This window comes from Macrobrachium nipponense, chromosome 4 (genome assembly GCF_015104395.2).
Source record: "Macrobrachium nipponense isolate FS-2020 chromosome 4, ASM1510439v2, whole genome shotgun sequence".
NCBI classification, from domain to species: domain Eukaryota; kingdom Metazoa; phylum Arthropoda; class Malacostraca; order Decapoda; family Palaemonidae; genus Macrobrachium; species Macrobrachium nipponense.
Window position 1 is genome coordinate 99,103,318 of NC_061100.1, and position 27,326 is coordinate 99,130,643.

The 27,326-nt window shown below is 37.6% G+C and overlaps 1 long non-coding RNA gene across 1 annotated transcript in view; it reads left to right on the plus strand.

Annotated features, from left to right (window-relative positions):
* Window positions 1-6,285: 6,285 nt before the first annotated feature.
* LOC135211685 (uncharacterized) overlaps window positions 6,286-27,326 on the plus strand; it is a 185,975-nt gene continuing 164,934 nt past the window's right edge. Inside the window, exon 1 of the long non-coding RNA XR_010313707.1 lies at window positions 6,286-6,392. This is a non-coding gene — a long non-coding RNA (uncharacterized LOC135211685). The remainder of the gene's footprint in view (window positions 6,393-27,326) is intronic.

Consider the following 27,326-nt stretch of genomic DNA (forward strand, 5'->3'; position numbering starts at 1 on the left):
CAATAAGATCTCAAATAAGAACCATTTGGGAAACGCGTGAAGAAGCAACTAAACATTAGATATACTAAGGCAAGACGGGTTCATTTGTACAAAACTGAGAAAAATTGAAGTCTCAGAGAAATGACCCCCTCTCTAAAAATATAAATAATAATAAGAAACACCGACGAAGTAACAGAGAGGACGGAATGGGTAGAAAAGATTAGACAATGGATGGAGCCAGATACAGAGAGAACAAAGATCCCCTCCATGAAAGCCTACAACACCAAGAAGTTAAGGGAGAAAACAAGTGAGGTCAATGAAATAATGGGCATAATACACACCACCAGTATCACAGAAACAAATAACTTGACATATGCAGGAGCAAGATTAGTAGCAGAACTGATGGGGATTCGAACACCAACACCACCGGCACAACCAACCCAACAGAAACCAAAACAGCAACCTCCTTGGAAAAGGCGCCTGGAAAAGCAAATCATGGTGATGAGATCTGACTTGAGTAAACTGAAAGAGATGGCAGAAAAAAGGCTAAGAAGCAAGAAAACAAGGGAGGAACTCAACGAGAAATACAAAGTACAAGAGAGGGTACTAAACAACACAATAGAAGATGTAAAACAAGAGGCCTTAAGGCCAAAGCACATAAGATCCAACGGTACATGAACAGGAATAAGGGATACCAACAGAACAAACTATTCGGAACCAACCAGAAAAGACTATACAGCCAACTAAGAGGGGAAGACAACACCCAGAAATTCCTGAAGCTGAACCAAGTAAGAGACTCTGGGAAAACATATGGAGCAATCCGGTATCACACAACAAACATGCAACATGGCTCCAGGAAGTCAAGGAAGAAGAAACAGGGAGAATAAAACAAACATTCCCAGAGATCACGACAGACACAGTCAGACACCAACTAAAGAAAATGCCAAACTGGAAAGCCCCAGGTCCCGATGAAGTCCATGGATACTGGCTCAAAAACTTCAAGGCCTACACCCACGAATAGCAGAACAACTCCAGCATTGTATCTCAAATCACCAAGCACCCAAATGGATGACCACAGGAAGAACATCCTTAGTACAAAAAGACAGGAGTAAGGGAAATATAGCCAGTAACTACAGGCCTATCACCTGCCTACCAATAATGTGGAAGTACTAACAGGTATCATCAGTGAAAGGCTATACAACTACCTAGAGGAGACAAACACCATCCCCCACCAACAGAAAGGCTGCAGAAGGAAGTGTAGGGGCACAAAAGACCAGCTCCTGATAGACAAAATGGTAATGAAGAACAGTAGGAGAAGGAAAACCAACCTAAGCATGGCATGGATAGACTATAAGAAAGCCTTCGACATGATACCACACACATGGCTAATAGAATGCCTGAAAATATATGGGGCAGAGGAAAACACCATTAGCTTCCTCAAAAATACAATGCGCAACTGGAATACAATACTTACAAGCTCTGGAATAAGACTAGCAGAGGTTAATATCAGGAGAGGGATCTTCCAGGGCGACTCACTGTCCCCACTACTCTTCGTAGTAGCCATGATTCCCATGACAAAAGTACTACAGAAGATGGATGCCGGGTACCAACTCAAGAAAAGAGGCAACAGAATCAACCATCTGATGTTCATGGACGACATCCAGCTGTATGGTAAGAGCATCAAGGAAATAGATACCCTAATCCAGACTGTAAGGATTGTATCTGGGGACATCAGGATGGAGTTTGGAATAGAAAAATGCGCCTTAGTCAACATACAAAAAGGCAAAGTAACGAGAACTGAAGGGATAAAGCTACCAGATGGGAGCAACATCAAACACATAGATGAGACAGGATACAAATACCTGGGAATAATGGAAGGAGGGGATATAAAACACCAAGAGATGAAGGACACGATCAGGAAAGAATATATGCAGAGACTCAAGGCGATACTCAAGTCAAAACTCAACGCCGGAAATATGATAAAAGCCATAAACACATGGGCAGTGCCAGTAATCAGATACAGCACAGGAATAGTGGAATGGACGAAGGCAGAACTCCGCAGCATAGATCAGAAAACCAGGAAACATATGACAATACACAAAGCACTACACCCAAGAGCAAACACTGACAGACTATATATAACACAAAAGGAAGGAGGGAGAGGACTACTAAGTATAGAGGACTGCGTCAACATCGAGAACAGAGCACTGGGGCAATATCTGAAAACCAGTCAAGACGAGTGGCTAAAGAGTGCATGGGAAGAAGGACTAATAAAAGTAGACGAAGACCCAGAAATATACAGAGACAGGAGAAAGACAGACAGAACAGAGGACTGGCACAACAAACCAATGCACGGACAATACATGAGACAAACAAAAGAACTAGCCAGCGATGACACATGGCATTGGCTACAGAGGGGAGAGCTAAAGAAGGAAACTGAAGGAATGATAACAGCGGCACAAGATCAGGCCCTAAGAACCAGATATGTTCAAAGAACGATAGACGGAAATAACATCTCTCCCATATGTAGGAAGTGCAATACAAAAAATGAAACCATAAACCACATAGCAAGTGAATGCCAGGCACTTGCACAGAACCAGTACAAAAAGAGGCATGATTGAGTGGCAAAAGCCCTCCACTGGAGCGTGTCCAAGAAACATCAGCTACCTTGCAGTAATAAGTGATACGAGCACCAACCTGAAGGAGTGATAGAAAACGATCAGGCAAAGATCCTCTGGGACTATGGTATCAGAACGGATAGGGTGATACGTGCAAACAGACCAGACGTGACGTTGATTGACAAAGTCAAGAAGAAAGTATCACTCATTGATGTCGCAATACCATGGGACACCAGAGTTGAAGAGAAAGAGAGGGAAAAAATAGATAAGTATCAATATCTGAAAATAGAAATAAGAAGGATATGGGATATGCCAGTGGAAATCGTACCCATAATCATAGGAGCACTAGGCCACGATCCCAAGATCCCTGAAAGGAATCTAGAAAAACTAGAGGCTGAAGTAGCTCCAGGAATAATGATGCAGAAGAGTGTGATCCTAGAAACGGCACATATAGTAAGAAAAGTGATGGACTCCTAAGGAGGCAGGATGCAACCCCCCCGGAACCCCACACTATAAATACCACCCAGTCGAATTGGAGGACTGTGATAGAGCAAAAAAAAAAAAAAAAAAAAATAATAATAATAATAATAATGATAATAATAATAAAAATCAATAAATAAACTGAATTTAGAAAATACACAACTTAGTGCGGCTAATTACCCAAGAAATTAACCTACTTCATGAAGTTTCGGCGAAACAAGTCTTACGATTCCTAACAACAAACAAGTAGCACCAACAGACTAAAACAACACTCTGCACACTTACATACGAAATCTTACATATGAAACTACTAAGCAACACTGACCTTATGTAGCTTTGACATAACTGCTCGTTTGGAAACAAAACTAGCTTGAACGTACTTCTATTTCAACTGGCTTTAGGTGAGCGAGAATGTTATGAAGTTTTCTCTACTAAAAACCGATACAAATGCCAGAAAAATTAAACGTCTGTAAAAGCCCCTTAAATCATTTCAATTAGAATCGTGTGTAACCTAGAAATCGAAATTTATTTACGTCTCTCCTCATAAGGTCAAGGAAAAAGTAGTGCGATATTTTAGTTAAAATAAAGGAACTAGAGAAATTCACTAAATTAAATAATCACTCCATAGATGTTTTTACTTAGTAATTTTAATTGTATGAAGTGACGACTACTTTTAGTAAAAAAACTGTTTACTGAAACTTATAATTTCAGTTTAGTATTCAAAAATCCATAAAAAAAAATTCCTGGTAGGCTAATATATAGAAATGACTAGCAATTACACTTTTAAACGAGTTAAAGCTTTCTTCATGAACTGCCTACTAGACTTTAGAACGAAAGACGTATTATATGGATAAAGAAATCAGATATGTTACCGTTATTTTCCCCTTGATATTTAGAAAAGTTGATGGTTCTCATAAATAGTTTAAGGAAATCACAGAATGTATGCGCTGAGGCCACCACTAACAACGTACTGAATCTCGGGATGAGTAGGTTGGTGTAAATGAAGGCCTGAAAAGTCTCAAGATGTGAGACCTAGAAGTTATGGGATAAAAGTTTTCCATGGAGAGAAAAATGCTGGAAATAGGCGTGTGAAGTATTAATAGCCCTACATATATAGCGATTGGTGATAGTCAAGAGAAAGTTCACAGACTTAAAACTAATGTTGTTCACAAGTAGAGGGTCATTTAAAAGTTAATGTTAAGTTAATGTTAGCGAAGGTAATTCTATGCGGCTACATGTAAGCTGGTAAGATGATGTAATGAATGAGGAATGATGGAACTGGTAAATTCATGGATATATTTGGAAAATGACCGTCACTAAATATTTAAGGCAAGGAAGGTAACAACGGTTTTGTCAGTCATGTTCAGAGATTTTCAAGTCGTATTATAAAAACAATGATACGTAAATAAGAAATTTGAATGAAATTTAACAAAAACGTTGAAATGTCACAAGAAAAGGTAGTGTAAAACATTTAGTACAGTGATGCACAAATCTGATGTGATACGATTCTTTTTGTACAGTCCAGAATCTCAGACTCAAAATTACGTTGTCAAGTAGTGTTAATCTTTTTTTTTATTTCTATTGTCCAGGAATTAAATCTTCGCTTTGACAAAAGGATAATTACATTGCGAATATTTACTAGTAAGCAAGAAATATATCATAAATAATTTTGTTTGTATGAAAATCCAAATGTTCCTCTAACAAATACATAAAATTATTTTTTTCAAGATAATATTGTCGCTGCTCATTGTAGACCTAGGTATGTTACACCAGGGGGTTTTTGTTGACCGCGACTCACCCTAAAGGTTAAGTCACACATGCTCCACTCACACGTTGATACCAGTGGGTGCATTCTACTTATGTATTTACACACACACACACACACACACACACACACATATATATATATATATATATATATATATATAATATATATATATATATATATATATATATATACGTATATATATATATATATATATATATTATACTATATATATATAGTATATATATATATATATATATATAATAAGGCCTAGGGTTATGATCAATGATATATTGCCAATATGTTCGCTGTGACCTATTGGAATGTGGAGAAGCAACCACCTGAGAAAAGCTGATGAATGGTTTCTGTAGGTGGCGTGAGATAAAACTGCATTGAACTCTTCTCAAAGTGCCTTTGTGAAACTGGTTGCAGCCACTAATATGAGGCACTAACAAAATGTGCATTCATATGTGCGTGTGTGCCTCTTCTATTCTTAATGTATGATACCCAAGTCTATGGGGGATTTTGATAGAGGCGTCTTTGAGAGAAAGACAAGATGTCGTGGTGCTCTCCGAAAGTGTTTGTAATATAGTGCTTGAAATGTTCCGGCTGCTTGGGTGAGTTTTGAACTGTTTTAGCCAAAGAGTGGCTTGTTATCTATTTGACATTTTTGTGGGAATATTCGATCTTTAATCTCTGATTGTTAAACTTGTGTGTGTACTTACGTGGTGTTCTTATGTCTTTGAAACAGACAGTTCTGGCAAGGAAAACATATGGGGGGGATCCGAGAGGGAGTCCCGATGGATAATAGACATTTTGGTGTGACTAAATACTGTTTAGACATTTTTGATAGTGGGGTAACTTGAATTAAGTTAGTCTGTAAGACTTGATTGATTCATTATTTATTCATTGTTAATAAATGTTTATTTTATAATGCAACTCTCTCATTTTGACTACCTGTTAGAGTGGAGAGAAAGAGGTGAAGAGAGAGAGAGAGAGAGAGAGAGAGAGAGAGGAGGTATCGCTGTTAGAGAGAGAGAGAGAGAGAGAGAGAGAGAGAGAGAGAGCGGTCGCTTGGCGAGAGAGAGAGAGAAAGGAAAGTCGCGAGCCGCTGGTTGCTTGGAGTAGAGATTGGTTTGTTGTTTGCCTGACGCTCGAGTTACACGTTTACCAAATGAATAATGAGGATTATATCTTCATTACAGGTGGTGGCAGGCGGTGAAAAAGCGGTATAAAAGTTTTTTTTTATGCCTGGGAACGCCAATGAAGAGATAGGTGACCAATTAAATATGGAGGGGATTGTTAGATCTCAGTTGCTAAGTGAAAGGGGTAGAGAAATATCCATCCGTGGGATGTGGGCTGAGGAAAGAAATTCTATTAGAGTCATCAAATTTGCCCGTACCAAGATCCTCCAGGGCGTGAGTGTAACTCAGTCTGGTTTGTGAGTGAGTGTTTGCCAGGTGCCTTCTTGCCGAGCGTGTTTGCATTGTGTCGACGAGATTTACGTATTCTACGCAGATTCCGGGGTGGTTTTCTCTTATTTTGGACATGTGAGTGTTACTGTGTGTTTTTTTTTTTTAATCCTGGGGGCTTTTTTGAGACGGGTTTATGAGGTAAAATTTTTTTTTTCTTTCTTTCCCCATAGTAGCAAAGTGATGTGCTTTCTTTATTTGCTCGTGTTTATAATAGATGTATTCGTCTTTGTTTAACACATAAGGGTGTATAAAGTTGTTATTTTATGCATGCGAACTATGCTTGGCTAGCATATTTCGCTTGGAGACAAAGCGGCCACACAATTTTACAGGGCTCAGCAGATTTCTGCTAACCGGAGCAGAGAGGCACATTTTGAGGGGAGGTAGGTACTGGCCTGCCTCGGGGATATTGCAAGGGGAGTATGACCTGCCTCGAGGGATAGTGCATGGGGAGGGGACTACTGCCTGCCTAAGAGGGTATTGCAAGGAGATGGGTACTAGTGTATACCTTGGGGGGTTACTCAGACACCGTTCAAGGGGGTTGTTCTAACGGGAGGGTGAAACTTTTTTTTTCTCAGTGTGGGTGAACTCCTCCTTCCTTTTTTTTTTTTGTCGGGTGTCGAGAGATGAATTTGCCCTTGAAAGTGATTTTTCAATGCCTGGACATCAGCTGATTGATTAGTTGATGAAGTGAAATGCCCGCAGAGTTTCTTTTAGAAAAGAGATTTCCTTTCTCTTGGATGACGAGAAAAGGAAATAAAAAGAGATTTTTCTTTCTCGTGAATGAAGAGAAAATGGTAGTTAACATGCACGGGATGTGTTGTATGTTTTCCTTGTGCCTTGGAAGACAAAATGGGGAGACACAGATTATTATTATTTTTTTTTATTGTGTTGGAGGGATTACTTTGAAATGCCGATGAGTGGTGTTGATTGTGTGGGTGTGGCAATGGTGGTGTATGCTGGAGAAATTGTGTGTCATGGGGGGGTCAGCATTAATGGTGTATGATATTTGAATTTCACCATTACTTGAGATCTTTGCAAGAGAATTATTACTATGGAGAGTTATTATTATTATTAATAATTATTATACTTGAGATGTGTCACGGGAGGGTTGCTTAAGTATAATTATCATTACTTGAGACTTGTCTAACGAGAGATTTGAGATATTTCATGGGAGATTATTTTATAATTATTACAGATAATTTTTCATGGAGAATTATTACAATTAATTAATGGGAGAAATCTTGTGTTAATTATTTGTTGAGTTTTTGTAACTTTGGAGAATGTTTCAGTCATTCACGAGTGATGAGGTTTGCTGAATCGTGATGAATCTGACTGAATCTTGGTGAGTTGTGTTGAATCTTGCTGAACTTTTGCTGAACTTTTTGCTGAATTTTTGGCGAATGGATAAGCATTAACATTGGTGATATTTTTTTTATACTGTTACTGGTGATTTTGATGATAGCAAATTTTGGTGATTTTGCTGATAGTGATAGTTCTGATACTGATTTTTTTTATACTAATACGTGGGTGTTGTAATGCTATCAAGGGTGGTGAGATCTTTTTTGAATTTGGGAGGAACTAACAACACATTATTTTTTTTTTTTTTTCTTTTTTTTATGAGTTCAGCAGATAATGCTTGACATCTAGTGAGTCACGGGAGATAGTTAACAATGCCGTAGATTTTTCTTTTCTCCTCTTTTGGAAGTTAGCCATCGCTGACACAAGTTTTTTTTATCATGGGTGAATTTGAATTTATTTTTTCTCTCCAGTTGTTGTGAATATTTTTTAATATCTCAGTTCGTGACTTAGAGTCATTATTCGGACATGTGTTTGTGTTTCAGCTATTTGATGCTGTAGAGAAATTTACGGGAGAATTCTTGCATGGTTTTGAATGCATACGTAATGGCACTACAATTTTTTTCTGGATATTTATGTTCCAGAAATTGTGAGTTTTCTTGCACAATACCTTTGTTGTATTTGTGATAACTTTGTGAGAGATAGGAAACTTGGCTAAGTTTTTAGTGGCCTATGTCGTAGTACATATGGAGAAGTCTTGGCTAAGACACTGTGAATTTGGAGTTCTGTTATAATGAGTTGTGGCACATTGGTGATTTTTTATAGAATTTTCTAGACAGTTTTTATTTGCCGAGTTTTTGCCCTTTTTTAGCAGTTATGCTAAATGGAGAAAGTTTTATAGTTTTTGACTATAACATTGAGTTATTCTCTGGAGAATTGAGATATATTATTTTGAGTTATAATTGGAGGTATATTATTGGTTTTGGAGTTATAATTTGAGATATTAATATATTGGAGATTATAATTTTTGGTTTGGCCATTTTGATATTTGCGAATGCTGATGAGAGCTATGTTTAGTTCAATTATTTTGCAGCCATCTTTGTTGCAAATGGAGACACATATTTGAAGATATATGGGGCAATATTTGTGAGTGGGTCAGCTGGATGCTTTGAGTGCACATTTTTTTGGAGATAGGATTTCATTTTTTTTAATATTCCTTTTTGGAGATATATGTTTTTGGAGCCTTGTTTTATTCCACATGGAGTATTGGTGAAATAGAGGTAATATATTTTTATTTACCGAAATAGAGGTGACTATTCTTTATTCCTGGAGTGGTGTTTTTTTTTTATTAACATATGGTTATCAGAGAAATAAGAGGGAATATGTAGATGTGGTTATTAAGCCTAATGGAGGAAATATTTTTTTTTTTCACCGGAGTGCTCTTATATTAATATGGTGTCACATATTTATGTATGGAGGTGAAATTAATCTTTGGCAGGTGACCCTTTTTTTTTGTGGTTATGGGAGTTTTGTTTTTTCGAGCCAAGAGAAGATTTCTGTGGCTCTTTCTCTTTGGTTTCGTGACTATTTAGAGGCGAGTGGCATTACTTCATTACGAATCCTATGGAGATGTGTGCATTTTTTATGTTCACAAGTGTATTATTTTTGGGGGCATATAATTGGGCAAAGTCATGTTAAGAGATTACGTCTTTGAGACAAATTTTTGAACACATTAGTCATATCCTGGAGTTAATTTTCTGAAATGCGCCTATTATGTGTCAGTTAGACATTTTTTTGGGAATCATGAGTTTTCCAAACTTGTGTGTCTGACTAGACATTTTTTGTGCCTCAGTTTGAGCATTCGTCTTCAGGTGGATTTTTCTGCTGACAAGCGCTGTGCTGTTCCTTTTCCTCTGATGGCGATTGCTCAGAGTTTTTGCAATATTTGGAAATGTTGACAATAGCATTTCACGAAAGCGCATGGGTAAGAATTTGCTTGCTGGACATGTCCAATCGATAAAGTTGCGATGTTGAGAAATTCCGTAACTTTATATGAGGCATTTCTTGAGAAAAACGCAGGGGGTTATGCATATTTATACATGTATTATGTATTTTGTGATTGGGGAAATCTACTTGTATCTTTTTTTTATTTTTCTTCCTTTACATATGAGAGATGTAATTGGGGATTGAGCTTAAATAGCATTTCTTTTTGGACGGGAGATGTAATTTATCGGGAGATGTAATTTTCGGGAGTTGTTATTTACGTAAATGGGAGTTTGACATTAAATCTCATTGTAATTAATTGTATGGGCAGTAAAGGGGTTTTTGCTGTTAAACATTGGAGATTTTTGCTGATTTTGTGAGTTGCTTGAGAGAAAATTTTTTGGGTCTGGGCTTGTTACGTGATTTTTTTTTTCCTTGGGCTCATTACGATTTTTTTTTTTTTTTATGAGAACATTCGAGTTTGAAGTGTGAGTGCAGAAGTCTTCCTACAGTCTGCTACAGTAGAGCAGTTAGTTGTAGACAAAGGGGGATATTCAATAATCCCATATGAGAGAAAATTCTAGTGTTATTTGGAGATAAAAGCATAACAGACTTTATTTTATAATGCCAGAGACGTGCAGTTATTAGTAATATTTTATTTGGAGCCGGCCAATGTGTTTTATATTGTATAAGCTATTTTTGTTTGACCATTTTGCTAGGCGGGAGCTAGCATTGGTTAGTGGCCGAGCCGTATAAGGCCTAGGGTTATGATTAATGATATATTGCCAATATGTTCGCTGTGACCTATTGGAATGTGGAGAAGCAACGACCTGAGAAAAGCTGATGAATGGTTTCTGTAGGTGGCGTGAGATAAAACTGCATAGAAAGACAAGTCAATGTACTCAGTTCATGAACTCTTCTCAAAGTGCCTTTGTGAAACTGGTTGCAGCCAGTAATATGAGGCACTAATGAAATGTGCATTCGTATGTGCGTGTGTGCCTCTTCTATTCTTAATGTATGATACCCAAGTCTATGGGGGATTTTGATAGAGGCGTCTTTGAGAGAAAGACAAGATGTCGTGGTGCTCTCCGAAAGTGTTTGTAATATAGTGCTTGAAATGTTCCGGCTGCTTGGGTGAGTTTTGAACTGTTTTAGCCAAAGAGTGGCTTGTTATCTATTTGACATTTTTGTGGGAATATTCGATCTTTAATCTCTGATTGTTAAACTTGTGTGTGTACTTACGGGGTGTTCTTATGTCTTTGAAACAGACGGTTCTGGCAAGGAACTATGGGGGGACCGAGAGGGAGTCCCGATGGATAATAGACATTTTGGTGTGACTAAATAGTGTTTAGACATTTTGGTGTGACTAAATAGTGTTTAGACATTTTTGTTGGGGTTTTAATTGAATTAAGTTAGTCTGTAAGACTTGATTGATTCATTATTTATTCATTGTTAATAAATGTTTATTCTATAATGCAACTCTCTCATTTTGACTACCTGTTAGAGTGAAAAAGAGAGAGAGAGAGAGAGAGAGAGAGAGAGAGAGAGAGAGAGAGAGAGAGGTATCGCTGTTAGAGAGAGAGAGAGAGAGAGAGAGAGAGAGAGAGAGAGAGGTCGCTTGGCGAGAGAGAGAGAAAGGAAAGTCGCGAGCCGTTGGTTGCTTGGAGTAGAGATTTGTTTGTTGTTTTGCCTGACGCTCGAGTTACACATTTACCAAATGAATAATGAGGATTATATCTTCATTACATATATATATATATATATATATATATATATATATATATATATATATATATATATATATATATATATATATATATATATATATATATATATATATATATATATATATATATATATATATATATATATATATATATATATATATATATATATATGTATGTATGTGTGTGTGTGTGTAAATACATAAGTAGAATGCACCCACTGGTATCAACGCGTGAGTGGAGCATGTGTGACTTAACCTCTAGGGTGAGTCGCGGTCAACAAGAACCACCTGGTGTAACATACCTAGGTCTACAATGACTCTGATCTTGAAGGAGAAAACCCTATTAAGGTAAAATTGCTTGGCATGCGATGGGATCGTTCAAAAGATACCCTATCGAAAAACCCTATTAACCTCGACCCACAGGCTAATACTAAAAGGTTAATTCTAAGAAGCATTGCATCACAATATGACGTTCATAACTATAATGCTCCTTTACTAAATAGAAGTAGGTTGTTCTTGCACAGATTACAATGCCAAAAGGAGTTAACATGGGATCAGACTCTTTCTCCTGATGTTTTACGTGAATGGAGATTAATTGCTAAACAAGCTAATGCCTCTCTTGTTGTCGAGATTAAGAGATTTGTTGGGAAAAGACAGAGCTCTTACAAGCTGATAGGACTTTCTGATAGCAGTAAATCAATGTATGGTGCTGTCATTTATATCAAAGACTTAGAGACCAAGGAAATAAGTTTTCTTTCAGGAAAGAATAGAATTGTCAATAAACAGCTGGAATGCAAAAGCATCCCTTCCTTGGAGATCCAAGGCATTTCTTTAGCCACAGAGTGTATTTTAGATTTGTATGCAGATCTTGCTGGCCCTTCGTGCATTAAACCAATCCACATTACTGAAATTGAAATATTTTCAGATAGTCTTGTATCTTTGGCATGGTTAAATTCCTATTCCACGAAATTAGACAAGATGCAGAAAAGGTCAGTCTTCGTAATGAATAGGATCAAACAGATTACAAAGTTATGTGAAAGTCATCCCATAAAATTTTCATTTGTTTCTGAAACAAAAAATCCAGTCCAGACAACCAACAAGCAGTTACTGTTCACCTATTCAGTCATTTCTAATAAATAAGTTTGGATTTTAGTTGGTCTATTCATTCTCCTCCCTAGGAGGAACATTTGGATTTTCATACAAACAAAATTATTTATGACATATTTCTGACATATGTATATATATATATATATATATATATATATAATATATATTGTATATATATATATATATATATATATATATATATATAGATATATATATTGATATATATATATATATATATATATCATATATATATATATATATATATATATATATATATATATATATATATATATATATATATATATATATAATATATATATATATATATATATATATATATATATGCAGAAGCCAGGTACTATGTCGTACCTCTAAGTAAATGGGATACAATCCACAATGAATAAAATCCTCTTTTAGTTTAAAATGTATATTTCTTGTGCAGGATTAAAGCTTTACGACCATCAACTGTGGTCTTGTTTAGTGAACAAGACCACAGTTGATGGTCGAAAGCTTTAATCCTGCACAAGAAATATATATTTTAAACTACAAGAGGATTTTACTTCATTGTGGATTGTATCCCCATATATATATCTATATATATATATATATATATATATATATATATATATATATATATATATATATATATATATATATATATACTCTTATATATATATATAATATATATCTACTAGTTATATATTCTGACATATTTTCTGACACAACACAACACACACACACCCACACACACACATATATATATATGTATATATATATATATTATATATATATATATATATATATATATATATATATATATATATATTGTTTAACATTTAATCTGAGGTTTGATGATAACTATATTTTATTCAAATGCATCAGTGATGAGTGGACGAAAGTTTGAAAAGGTTTGTGTGTTTTTTTCTGAAATTTGGCTACACGTGACATTTTCTTACAATTTTGAAATTAATGACATATTTCACTTTTATGAAACATGTTCTGGAATTATTGTATACAGCAATAGATAAATATGGAGCATGTTAGTTAGTTCCCATATAAGGAACTTGGAACGAAATCCTATGCAATCATGTAGTATCAGTTCTGAGCATAGCTGTACATACGAAAAGAAAAAAAATATTTTTAGTAGGTCTTAGTCTGTAATAGTGCATGCAATTTGGAAGTTTAGGCAGAAAAAGAACGGCCTCAAAATCTGCTTGTCAGGTAAAGCAATAGATGTGTTAAAGCATGCAAGCATTAATTTCTAGACTGTGATTTCTAGTTTCTTGATTGCACTTAAGGAGAAAGGCACTGAAGCACTAAGATTCCATAATATACAGGAACATTTATCAACATCTCCAAATTATCTAAACGATCATTTATTTATTTATATGCCACATAAATGACGTTCGATTCAGTCCTCTCTCTCTCTCTCTCTCTCTCTCTCTCTCTCTCTCTCTCTCTCTCTCTCTCGTAAATAAGAAGAGATGAGAGAAACTTAATCATCCTCAACGTCACTTCCATTTAATTAAGCGGACGCAAAGTTTCTCAGGGGAGAAAATAACAGATTATTTTAATTCCCGATTCCTTCCTTAATTCGGAGGAATATTGTTTTACCGGCCTGTTAAAGGATGAAAGTAGAAACTTCGGACCGTATAAATTCAAAGATCCGACTACAAAATATTTTATCGAAAAACGCATCAACATTAATTTAGTTGGTCTATGAATTAATGCCGAGTTCAGTATTAATATTAAGTTATTTCGGGTATAAAACACTTCACATTTATAGAAATGACACTTTGGGAATAAGGAAATTATTCAGTTATCACTGAAGCGTGCCTACGCTGTGTATACAGCATAAACAATCGAAGGCAGTGTCAGCACAAGACCCAGTTAATGATGGCAACTGGTTACTGATCCAGTGGTTCTACCTGTAATACTTGGTAAAAATAGCGAACGCAGAAGATATTCGGATGTCTGGGGCAAGTGCAGGTTATGTTATGTTGTTACCAAAATGTATAGATCGAAGTTGATCTATCATGACCTTTTCAAGTGTCTGCAATCTGACACAGAATAAGGCTATTGGTTCATGTCCTGTCATCCTTTGTACACAAACATTTTCCAGTCCATAACACTCATGACACTTTTATGTATGGTATCCCTCTATATTCGTATTATCTTTATAATATCGTTCATATGCCATTTTTACTAAAGTGCACGTAACGCTTACTGTCTCTCTGCCCACCTGTACCAGCCGCCTTAGTAAATATTTGAGTGATACTACAAGTCTAGATTAATATTTCAGACAGTTCCAAATATCTACATAAATATGATATGAAATCGAAACGCCAATTAATACATAATGAAATAGATTACTGTTCTGCTTTAGATATTATTTTTATTTAGAAAACTGTTGATATTTTAAGACTGAAAATATATATAAGTTTTAGGGTTGGTTGCTGTCCAAAACATTCATTATAAAGAACATCTTTTACAAATGTAATTGACCGCACTCGGTCCCGTAGGATCTTAACTGCTGAAATCGAATGGTATTACTAGCCATTTCAAGCCCGATGTCGCAGAGGTTTTCTTTAATATCTTTTTAAATATCTGCTGTATCTTCTTGATATTTTGGTACAGCATGTTTTAGACCCACCGGTAATTTTGGACAATATAATGAAGTAAAAGAATTTAATGATTAGGGCAATTTACTCCTGAACTTATTCAATTTCCTCAATATTCGAACACCTCCCCTTGGCGTAGCTAGAGAGTTGGGAAAGAATTTTCGTCCACTTGGTTCTCTCTCTGTCACAAACTTATAAATGCGAGAGTGTAATACGATATGGCTTTTTAAGTTTTGAATTACCGACAGTAATAATTTTTCTTATTCAGTAGCCGTCATATAGGCATTTGCGTGTTTTTATATATCGTTTAGTTTTTATTTACTACCATAAGAATGGGGAGATAGTGGACCAGCTTTGATTATAAGATATTGCAGATGTGGGCAATTACCATCCTCTGTTAGTATGGTATGACGTATTGTCCATTACCAGCACCGAGGGTTTTTTGCGGAGAAGCAGAGAAATAATTCACAACAATTTTATAATCATTCAATCATATTCCGGTGCATGTGTTATTGAAGAGATTATCACTTAATTTTCAGGGAGATTCTTAGTCCAGTGACTACCTTCTCTGCATGATATACAGAGAACAGCCATAATGAAAATGTATTGTAGCTTCCACGATGACAATACCACAGCATGTTTCACAGAACCGATACAGTTGGGTGGACTTAAACTTGCTGCATATCGGACAACAAAATAAACATACCCGAAAACCAATGCACTACTGCCCCTCTAATATTCTGTCAGTTCACTCTTCTGTATTAATATACTGTAAATGAACCATGAGGTTATGATAATAGCTCAAAACAGTGAAATACAGATAAACTTTAATATAAAAGATAATTTGGATAAGTATAACGTAAAAAGCCATATCACAGTACACTCTTCCATTCATAAGTTTGAGACAGAATGAGAAACGAGTGGGAGGGTTTCTTTCCTAACAGGTGTTCGGATATCTACAACGAATGTTGAGGATATTGAAAAATTTCAAGAGTAAATTGCCTTAACCAATAAATTCATTATATTGCCCAGAATTACCTGAGGGTCTAAAACATGCTGTGCCAAAATATCAAGAAGATACAGCCGATATTTCAAAAGATACTCAAGAAAACCTATGTGACAGCGGGCTTGAAATGGTCAGAAGGAATGACTGACGGTAGTGCAGATAAACAATGGAGGAAGGAGTTTAACCAAACGACTAAAGTTACCTATAAGCTAATTTATTATGTACAGTCACTCATATAAGTTCATGGATGTCTGGCTGTTTGAGAGAGATTTCCATTTAACCATTTCTGGATGACAGGTGTCTGGAGTGCAAAACTGGCCAAAGGTTCAACTAGCTAATTGCTGTAGAAAGTTGCGGTGTGTGCCTGTCTTACGTCACTATACAGATCTGTTGTCCAGAAAGGGGTTGGATGGAATTAATCTTTATGCCCGGAGACATCCATGAACTTATATGAGTGACTATACAAGAGATAAAATATATACGAATGAGTTCAGTTTGGTTCAAAACAATTCAAATAAATAACTCAACATTACCAACAGCGAAATATAGTTACTAGGAGCAAAACATACAATTGTAATAAATAGATCATTCAGTTAACTTTAATATCATAATGAGTCTATGCAAAATATAAATATCACCAAACACATAACAGGAGTCAGTTTAGAATCAAAATAACACCAATGTAGCTAAACGCAAGTTACTTTACAATATACCCATATAAAGATTAAAATAAAATATACTAATATATAAACAATTTAGCTACATCTCTTGACAGCAGAAAACAATTAACTCAAAAGTAATAAACAATCACCAAATCACGTAACACAAACCATAGTAACAAATAACAAATCAACAACCACATAATCGCAACAATAATCATGAATGATGATCAATTCAAATAAAAGTAAAAGTAAACTCCAAGCATCATCATACACAGAAACAGAGGATCTCTGTAGCAAAGTTAGGACATACACTGTTGTCCAAGAGGCCACCACCCAAATGATTCACACGAAAACAGATGATTCTGTTGAAATGTCAGGACATCTACGGTAAGCAGGTGAGCTTGACAAGGAATAGAGGCATGGTAATCAGGTCAGCATGATATCTGGAAGAAAATTCCAGGCTACTTAACCATACAAATATCATTTATCTCACTGTGTGCTTTAGCTCACAATGGAGGGAAGTTATCATTAAACAAATCACAATAATACACTATGATGGGAGAATTCTAAATATTATCTTGAACAAGTCACAAGGGAAACATGTGCATGCTAGGTAGGACACAAAGGATGTTCGTTAGAAAGAAATGGGAAACTGAATATTGAAAAAAGTAAGAGTTGTTTGGGCTCATTGGAAAAGAAGTGGCTATATGAGTGTAACTCAGATGTACCTGGATGCCTTTTGATAGGTAGCTTGGTCATCTAAGATGGCGTCCGGCTTTGTTCCTGAGATCTGGGGCTCCCACCAGAGGAGCGCTTGGTACATGTAAGTCTATGGGAGGCAGAGACATATGTCTGTACGTGGAAAGCGACAAGCAAGGAGTGAGGCCAAGGTAGTTCATCCGACAATCGCGTTGGGGTAGAGTTTCCCTCCCATTGGCAGGCCATTCCGAAAACAGACATACAGCCAGTAACAGGGTCAAGGTAGAATAGATCTTAAGATTAGACCTAGGAAGGGTCATTTTACCTTGTGTTATGTCCCTAGTGCTCAACAGATTTATGACCCCTCCCCGCAAAACCTACGAAGAAGACCGGAAATTCCTATCCTCATGACAGGTTTGAATATTACTGGATGCTGGCTGGGTGAGGTGAATAAATAAACTTAAAATTTCCTCCATTTAAGAAGGCATTCACTTCTGAAAGGGAGTGAAGGCATCGGCTAATTAAGTTATTCACCTCGACTAGAGAGGTCCCTTCCCTTGGAGTGGGTTTTGTGTCGTGTACCATGAAACTAACTACGGTGGCCTACATAACTTATAGGAGGAGATGCTAAGCTTTCTAACTTATTTGCTAAGGTAATCTAGTATAAAATGATATATCTACTCATCATCTGTGATGATAGGCTAACTCTAACCCTAAGTAAGGTTACATGGAAAATTCCTAATTGCTACTACCCTAATGCCCTGGTACTAAATTAAATAGCCTAACCTAATTTATGCAATTGATTAAAGATTATGTGATTATTTCAGAATGTGGCACATAATATTTGAGGTTGAGGTACCTGAAGGGTTAAAATTCATAAGGTGTGATTTAATGATGTGTTATAATAGATGAGTGATCAGGTGAGTAACAGGATGAAAATTAGATAAGGTGATTACGAAATTAGAGTGAGTGTTATTAATACAAGATCCTAGGGGTTAGGAGGTTAGTCTACTGGGCAGAGATCAGGCTGGCTACCTTCCCTGGGTAAGTGCAAGGATCACTCTGGGGAAAGACCAGAATTGTTGTCAGGAGCAGAGGCTGTGGTAGCCCTAGGGGCTACAGGTAAACACCCTACTTCAGAGGCTGCAACAACCGTCGTAAGGGTAGAACCTACTGCAGGGGAGGGCCCTACTCCAGCTATTGTGACAGCTGTCTTAACCCGAGAAATGCATCAGTATCATTTTGCAACAGTCCGGTGTTGCAGCTATCTTAACAAAAATGCTACTCTTCAGAATCTAATGCATAATTCTACCAACGATTTTGTAATTACTTCGTGAATGGGTTAACAAAAATTTTTTCCCTCTTCCTTTTTGTTATTTTGTTATAAGCCATCAAAATTACTTTTATTGCGCGACATGGCACTCTGACTGATGAAGAAGTGGTGCGGTAGTACCACGGTATCTGGTCGGTCTAGTGTCATTCATAGGTGTGGAGGAAGGTGGGTATCAGGAGCTTTGTTGGGCCCATTAGAGGATAGCGTATTTTTACTCCTTGTTACGTTGTGATGTTTTATCCTACTTTTGACAAGTAACCATTTCAACTTATTGTACTGTATATCGGAGAGTGTAACAGTAATGAAAATGACTCTATATTTTAAAATCCTGAGTATAGGTAAATTCCACTAGGGTAAATTCCACTACAGGTAATTTCCACTGGCGTATTAAGAATATTCCACTGAAGAAAATTCCACTATAGGTAAATTCTCCTACTAGTAAGAATAATGAGAAGAATGAATACTTTTTAAAAGACTATTTAATCACATAATGTGTCATTTTCATATAAAGATAAAAATAACTGAGAGTACATAAGTTTAAAAAAGAAAAAGTTGTAAAAAATCTTCTGGGTCTTTAAAAGGCTATTTAATCACATAATGTGTCATTTTCATATAAAGATAAAAATAACTGAGAGTACATAAGTTTAAAAAAGAAAAAGTTATAAAAAATCTTTTGGGTCTTTAAAAGGCTATTTAATCACATAATGTGTCATTTTCATCTAAAGATAGAGATAATTGAGAGAACATACGTTTTGAAAAAAAAAAAATAATATTTTATGCTAAATTGTGTGCAATCCTTCTTAAAAACTCCAGCATGTTTTTGGAGTTATAATTCTCAACTAATCTCTTAAGTCTTGCATCGATAATTTGATAGGATTTTTTTTTTTTTGGTTGTAGAGTCCCCCCGTCGTACATGAGCGATTTTAGTCTGGCTTAAGACCTCTTCAGTCTTCAGGGCTTTGCAAAGCTTCCGCAAATTAGGATATGTTGAAGTAATTGATGACCGCAAGGCATTGTGGAATCCTTCTACCGAATTATTTGCTCTTGGCAAGTCATTTAAAACTCGTTGACGCACATTCCACATATGGATAGGAAACTTAGGAGTTTCTCTTCGTTGACGATGACCACGTCCTCGTAACATGCCAATGTATGAATTTTCAAAATAAGAGATAAAGTCAGAAGGAATGCTATCGTCATCATTTAAAATCGCGAAGCCCTCGACAACGTCATCAATAGGTAAGAATGCTAATGCGCAAAAGCACTTAATTTTAAGCTGAAAACGTTCATCCGTGTTATATCTCCTGCTTTCACCCAGTACACATATTTTGCGCCAAACAGACTGTCCCAGATGAAATACACACCCAACTGTTTCTACATCCGGGAATACTGATGCAAATGCATTATGGAGGGCTTGTTCAAAGTCCAATAGGCAGGTAACCGGTCGAGAATTTGGCCTTAAATTCAGCAGAGTAGACAAAGCATGATGATAAGAAGCTTCTTTTTTGTCTGGAAGTAGGACAAAGAGTCTTGGCACACTTGACCCTCTAATGATGATATGTATTGTTAAAAGCTGACACCACAAATGTGGACACACCTCAAACATCCCGCCACAGGCCCAATTTTCCGAGTTTTCTAGATCATCTAAGCCATTTTCGGAGGAAAACACTAATATTCTGTCTGGGTCTTCTATGCCACTGTCAAAAATCAAAAACAAGGATCCATTTTCCAAATACTTAAATTCATGTGGAATTTCAAAGCCCGACCTACATACTGGGAGCGCTGGGATTCCTAAAGTTTGCTGTCTCCAGTTACGGATGTTGCGGGAAAGTCCAGGAAGCGTTGGCAAGAATGATTGTGCTTCCTCATCAAGATTTTGTAGAGTCGTAGAAATTACTTCCCGTGAAGATACTGCTATATTCTCATTACATCCGATTTCATAGAATTAACTGCATTTCGGGCTTTAACGTGGGCGCTGTTTGCTGGATGATTATGGGAGCCGTTAGAATGAATAACTTCTGGTATACTGTAGTTGAAAGTTGTATGCAGTCTAGCTTTGCAACCACCATAAAAACGCTCACATCGCCAATATATTTTGGTTTTACTGTTGTTAACTCCATTCTTTTCATATATGTAATTTTCTTCGTCGCAAAGCTTGCGTTTGTTCTTCTCTGAAGTTATGAAAGCTGCCATGACTGAGGGCTTCGAAGTTCAAAGATATACTGATTAGGAAATTTTTCTGTAGCTAAAATTATTTAGTTGAGTAACAAAGCATAAAATAACAATTAAATAGTTTACGCAACTCTAACAAGTTGTTTACGTATTTTGAAATTACTGTTTGTTTAATTATATACGTACGAGGTTGAAACAAGTTTTTTAGTTGTTTATATATATCAAAGAGAGAGATTTTTAAGTTCAAGCAGAGAGAGAGAGAGAGAGAGAGAGAGAGAGAGAGAGAGAGAGAGAGATAGAGGGAGAGAGAGAGAGAGAGAGAGAAGAGAGAGAGAGAGAGACTCTTTAGTGGATTTTACCGTAGTGGAATTTACCGCAGTTGAATTTACCTATAGTAGAATTTACCTACTATGAGATTCAGGGTCTCTGTAACACGGTTTTTTGGACTTTGCTCCTTGTCAGAGCATCGGATGTAGCTGAAAGTTGACATATGTATATTTTACAACCACACACAAATTTGGTCAGCATTATCAATAACTTAAACCCGATAGTTTTAATTTTTATAGAGTAAAAATTATCTAGCCGACGCCATGGCGCCAATGATTACGAGCCAAGAGTCGAAAAACATTCATTACGTAAGCAAGGTAAACAAACACCTTTTGACTCCAAATTTGTTGCCCCACCCATCCACCAGACAGAAAATGCCATTTCGGCTCAAGGAAACCCAAACCCAAAGACTTTATGGATGGCGGAACGATACATAGATGTGGGTGGGGGTATCAGTGCTAGCGTAGTAATACTACTGTAGCAGTAGTGCCGCAACAGTATAGCAGTAATATACATGAATTAAACGTTTAGACCAACTGCTGGGATCCTTGGGGATCATTTAGCACTTCTTACAACTACTCGAGAAATTAGTTTTTATAGCCAGAAGTTAAATTTTCTAATCCAACATTCCCCATGGTAGCCTTCAGTGTTATCCTGAATTATAACGAGGTGAAAGTGGGTGGAGCCTCATGAAGTCACCATTCTGACAATAATTATTGGTGAAGGATTAAAGCCAATATACGGTACCGGCTATTTTTTTCAGTAAATAGATAGATAGCCAATAAATAAAAATTGCTTGACATTGCATATAGCAGTTATCAAATCAAGCTTGTCTACTATGTTTTTGGTAATTACCAACTATTCCCTACATCTTGTCAATCTGATTGTGACCTATAAAGTAGACTGTAATTTCTTTGGAAACTTATTTTGGGAGTTAGACTAATAATCGAAGTGTTTTTGTATTTATTAACATATTTTGTTGGTTTGTTCATTATGACAATTATCAGTGGGGAGGTTCCAGAGTTCATAAAGGTGTACTGCATTGCTTGTATTTAAATTTGTATGTCATTGTTGCCAGAGGTTTAGCCTTCGTTACGTATAGCCAATCATCCATCGAGAAAGAGGGAAGAAATGATGTCATAAGTTACGTAACGAGTGCGTTCGAAACCTTTTCTCTGAGTAAGTTGGCCCGTCTTCAAAAAAGGTAACTTTTACATTATAAGTACTAAATTTATTCAACCTACGTAGTGCAGAATACACTCAAAATTTATGTGTTGATATAATATGTATTCTGAATAAGCATTATATTTATGAAATGCATAGATAAAAAGTTATTGCGAAAAAACCGTGTTACAGAGGCCCTGAATCTCATAGCAGTGGAACTTACCGTAGTGGAATTTTCCACAGTGGAATATACCGGTCACCATTTAATTTACATAAAATATCAGTTAACGCAATTATGTAAAATAAACTTACTTCTCATTATTGAAGTGTTTTATAGATAAAAGTACATATTGTAGGAATGTGCAAAAAGTATAGAAAGTTCTTATGGAAATACGTAATGAATATAGACATTTCATAAAATATTTCATAAAAGGGTTATTCTCTCTCTCTCTCCTCTCTCTATCTCTCTCTCTCCTCTCTCTACTCTCTCTCTCTCTCTCTCTCTCTCTCTCTCTCTCTCTCTCTCTCTCTCTCTGACAAACAATAAGAAATCGGAAAGCAATACGTAAGTCGCTTTCATTGTTATCAAAATAGAGCTTTACACACACCCAATACAAAATAAATAATTACTATCATGGTAACTCAAACTGCTTGTGTTTGTTTATTACATTTTATTTTAAACAACCTCTCATTAAATACTAAAAAAAAAAAAATACACACACATTCGGGAGTGTTGCCATAATTTACACTAGGCAACGCGTGAAGACGTAGGTTTTGGGAGTTGCCGCGCCTTTTATTTCCCTTAGTGAGCAGGATAATACGTTGTGATATTATGTGTGTGTTTGTAAGTATGCTATTATATATGATTTTTTTATTGCACATGTTTCTAATGCATTAACATGAAACAAGTCTTGACTGAAAAGAACAACTTTTCAGTATTTTCCCTTGCGTAAAAGGTAATTGTTCTATATGGAATCTCTTTATTATACATAAATATATATGAGTAAGATAGTTTCTAAACATTAAAACTTTTACTAGATAAATAGTTTTATCATTAAAAAATAATTCAAGTTGAGCAATGTTATGAGGGAATTTGTGAGAAGAGATAGAAAATGTCTCTCTGAAGAGGCTTATAGCAGTTCCCCATACAGCCGCTGAAGAGGCTTGTAGCAGTTCTCGGGTTAAGGGTAAGCTCGAGTCTGACTTCTGGCTGGGCAGTTCCTGGTCGACCAGTGTTTGAGGTCTGCCGGTGGTTCATCCTCGGCCGATAGAGGCAAGGAGGAAGAAGCATCTGAGGTTGGAGTGTGTCAATGGGCTATGCAAAGCTCCAAGCAGTTTGGAGGATCTCTCGTAAGGGTATCCTTGATGAGGTTAAGGTTGGGGACCAACACTAGCTCGAAGCAAGGTGCAAAGGTTAAGGTTTGAGGTGACTCTAAGTCAGGGCTGGACAGAGCATGGCACTGCCCAGTGCTTGCAAGTGGCACTGGCAGCAATTTGGAGTCAGGTGTACCTGAGATGGGTCCCAGAGGTGCCAAACCTTTTGGTGTGCCCACGGTGATGGGAGTGAGGACTTCCTGTCTCGTGTGGGAGGCTGAACCCCGTGGAAAAGCAACCGTGTCTGCGGCTCTTTGCTTGCTAGGACACCCAGACCAATCAGTGAGGTGCCCTATTATGTTGCACGTTTTACACTGAACTTGCTTGGCTCTATCTCCCCTTGCGGTGAGGGAGGAAATCTTTCGTGGTGGATCTCGCTTGAGGCCGGAGACCTGGGCCTTTGAGTGCACTATGAGTGCCCCTTCCTTTACCATGATGGTGAGCAGAAGGTAGTGCTGACAGGGGCATGCCTGCTACAGTGGCCTGTGTCCCAGTCTGGTGGCATTCAGGTAGTGGCAAGGCGTGTCAGTGATCAGAGGTTAGCTTATGCACTGGAGAGGTGTGGGTGAGGGACATCCCCAGAGGAGGTCCTGTCCCAACAGGAAACCTACTTCATGCCTAATTTTGCTCGCTACCCAGATGGTGAGGCAGAGTGCACCAAGGAGTGGTGATCTGCAGAACAACCGTGGGAATGGTCTTGGACTGTCCTTCGATCCAAGTTATCGTCCACCTGGTGAGCTCGTTGACAATGGCACTGGCTGGCACTGTGTCCCGGTCTATGAGACACAGATTGGAGCCAATGTCTACCACAACTGGCAGGGTCACTGGTAGGCTAGAGCCATCCAGGGGTGCCATTGTGATGGATGTGGTCCACACCCGCTCAAGGCGAGACATGGAGTCCGGCGGCACAACCGAGGAGGTCGTGGCACTGATCAGGTGAACGAGCCTGGTCGAAGGCCCATGATTTGGGAAACTATGATACCCGGCGGAATAGTGGCCTGGGGTTCCACAGTTTCTGCAGGAGCCCTTTGGTTGTAGCTGATCTTCTAATGGTGTCAGTTGGCAAAGAAGACTGGTCCATAGTGGGAAAGGAGGCACCATTCAGTGGTATAGGACGCTTTCTTGTGGCGGCATTCTGCTGTGGTGTGACCCACCTTCTTGCAGAAGTTGCAAATTGGGGGTTTCCATAGCAGGCGTTCTTCAAGAATGTGGATCTCCCAGTCGTGGCTATGTGACAAGCTTCTGCAAGTGTCTTGGGAGGCTTTTCATTAAGGTGCACAGTGAGCGGCCTAGGTACACACTGGTAGAGGTCCTCCAACATGATCCTGTTATACAGGTCCTGGAACTCGGTGCACAACATAGTGTTGAGCTAGTGCTCTCAGTTTAGACCCAACCAATTTCCTTGTCCTGACCTTGGAAACACTGTCTCCATCCCTCCAGGGTGATTTCATATGCCATGGAGATTACCCGACGAACTTCCACCATATCCCCGCTGACCCTGATCCAGTGAGTGGGGAGCATTTAGCTTTGCAGTCCTGGTGCTTGGTAAGCAGGGCAGCCCTCACTGTCTCGGTGGTGGTATATTTGTCGAACAGTGCTTCGACTTCTTCCAGCCATACCTCGGGCTCATCCTCTGTCCATCTTGGAATCAGGTCATTAATGCTTGCAATTGAATTGTGAGGCGCAGTAAGTGTGGGGCTGGAAGCTTGCTGAGTGGCCAGAGCTTCGGTACTCTCCTTATTTCTCTTTTCCACCTCGAGTTCTTTCTCCTTGAGAGCTAGATCTCTTGCTGCCTTGGCATCTTCATACTTCCTCTTTTCTTCTCTTCCCCTTCTCTGCTCTTCTCTTACTTCCCTTACCAGTTTCAGGGCGACATCTAGCCCCTCTAGCACCCATGTGGAGAGATCCATACTTAAGGTGCCCACATCCTTTCCCAGGTTCATGAAGGCAGTGTATTGTTCGGCCGACATGGTTTTGGTTGTGGAGGATGGGGTCGGAGAATGGTCTCGTAACATGATGGTACTGTGGTGGAGTGTGCCGTGTGCCGTGTGGAGATCACACTGATGAGCGATCCTGAATAGCGGATACACAAATGGGGATCTGTCTGTCATATACAGGTGCAATGGAACTTATGGAGTGCTGATGTGTTCCGTGGAACAACACGAGAATGCAGTATAGTAATTATACTGACTAAAATGAGGCAGAGTGTAAGATAGTAGGAAGAGAATTAAAGTGAGTACTTCAGCAGCCTAGTCGATGACAGTGCCACAGATTAAGAGAACTGTAAAATGGATGGGCCTGACGCTCACTGATGTTGGCCAGTCCTAGAGTGGTGACTGCTTCCAACATGGAAGTAATGAGGTTGCAATGGCACTCTATGTGCAGTTTCATGCTTGCAGCATATGCAAGTCTTTGGGTAATAAAAGAGAAAACCGCTCACGCACGACAGTTAATGGTTAATTAAGGCTTATTCCCTTGGCTGGAGTACTTCGGTGAAAAGATAAAAAAGACTGGAGAACAAAATGCAATGGCTGGTGTATTTATAAAAAGCGCGCTGTGTGTGTGTGAAAGACACAAGAGAAAAAAAAAAGTCAATGGGCCAGTATAATTACTGACAATATTCCTGTTGGCTTTTGAATCAATGGGCTCTCTCTCTCTCTCTCTCTCTCTCTCTCTCTCTCTCAAAGAGCGTAAACAAGGATGTAAGACGAACTTTTTTCTTTAGTTAAAGTAATGATTTTGGTTTAATGTGACGCAATTAGAGTGGAATAATTTCTTCACTTAAGTTTCAAAAGAAAATTTACTTTTGGATGATTGTAACTGAATATGACACCTTTATGATAAGCAAATTCTTTCCGTTAATGTCAAATGATTTGCTTTAGAATAAATTGCAAGTTACAATGACACATCGGCGTTAATCAATTTTTGTTTGTTTTTGTTTGTGAAGCAGTTTACTTTTAAAGTTTACCTAGTTTACTACCTAGCTCCCTATGTGCCCAAGTTAAATGGTGGTAAGGATTTTAAAGGTATTAGCAACGTATCTAATAATAAGAGGTACGTTGAAGGTGAAGCAAAGTTAAATGAAATTTTGCGATCAGCGAGCGATGCCAAGTGGAACCGTGCAGTGTGAATGGAGGTGACTTGAGGTGGCGAATCTCCCTCGCAGACTAACACCTGGTCGTGTGTGAGTAAGCTTACAGACTGAACACAAATCTCTAATTTTTTATTGAAAGCAAAACATCATTAAATTTTCTGGCAAAATGATGGATGCTAGTATGGAGAAAGAAACTGGTTAAGTGAAAACATCAAAAATTACTTTACCATAGTAATAGTAGTATGAAAGTGATAACTTAACCAATATAAGCATGATATCACAGGAATCTAACTTCGCATCAAATGTTAGGAAACCATGAATTAAATTTAATAGCATATCAAACGGGGCACTATTTTAAAAAAAACAATAATATAGACCCGAGGGGGGCGAATACTGAAACTCAATTCAACTACCCTTACATTCAGGAAAATACTGAATATCTCGTCTC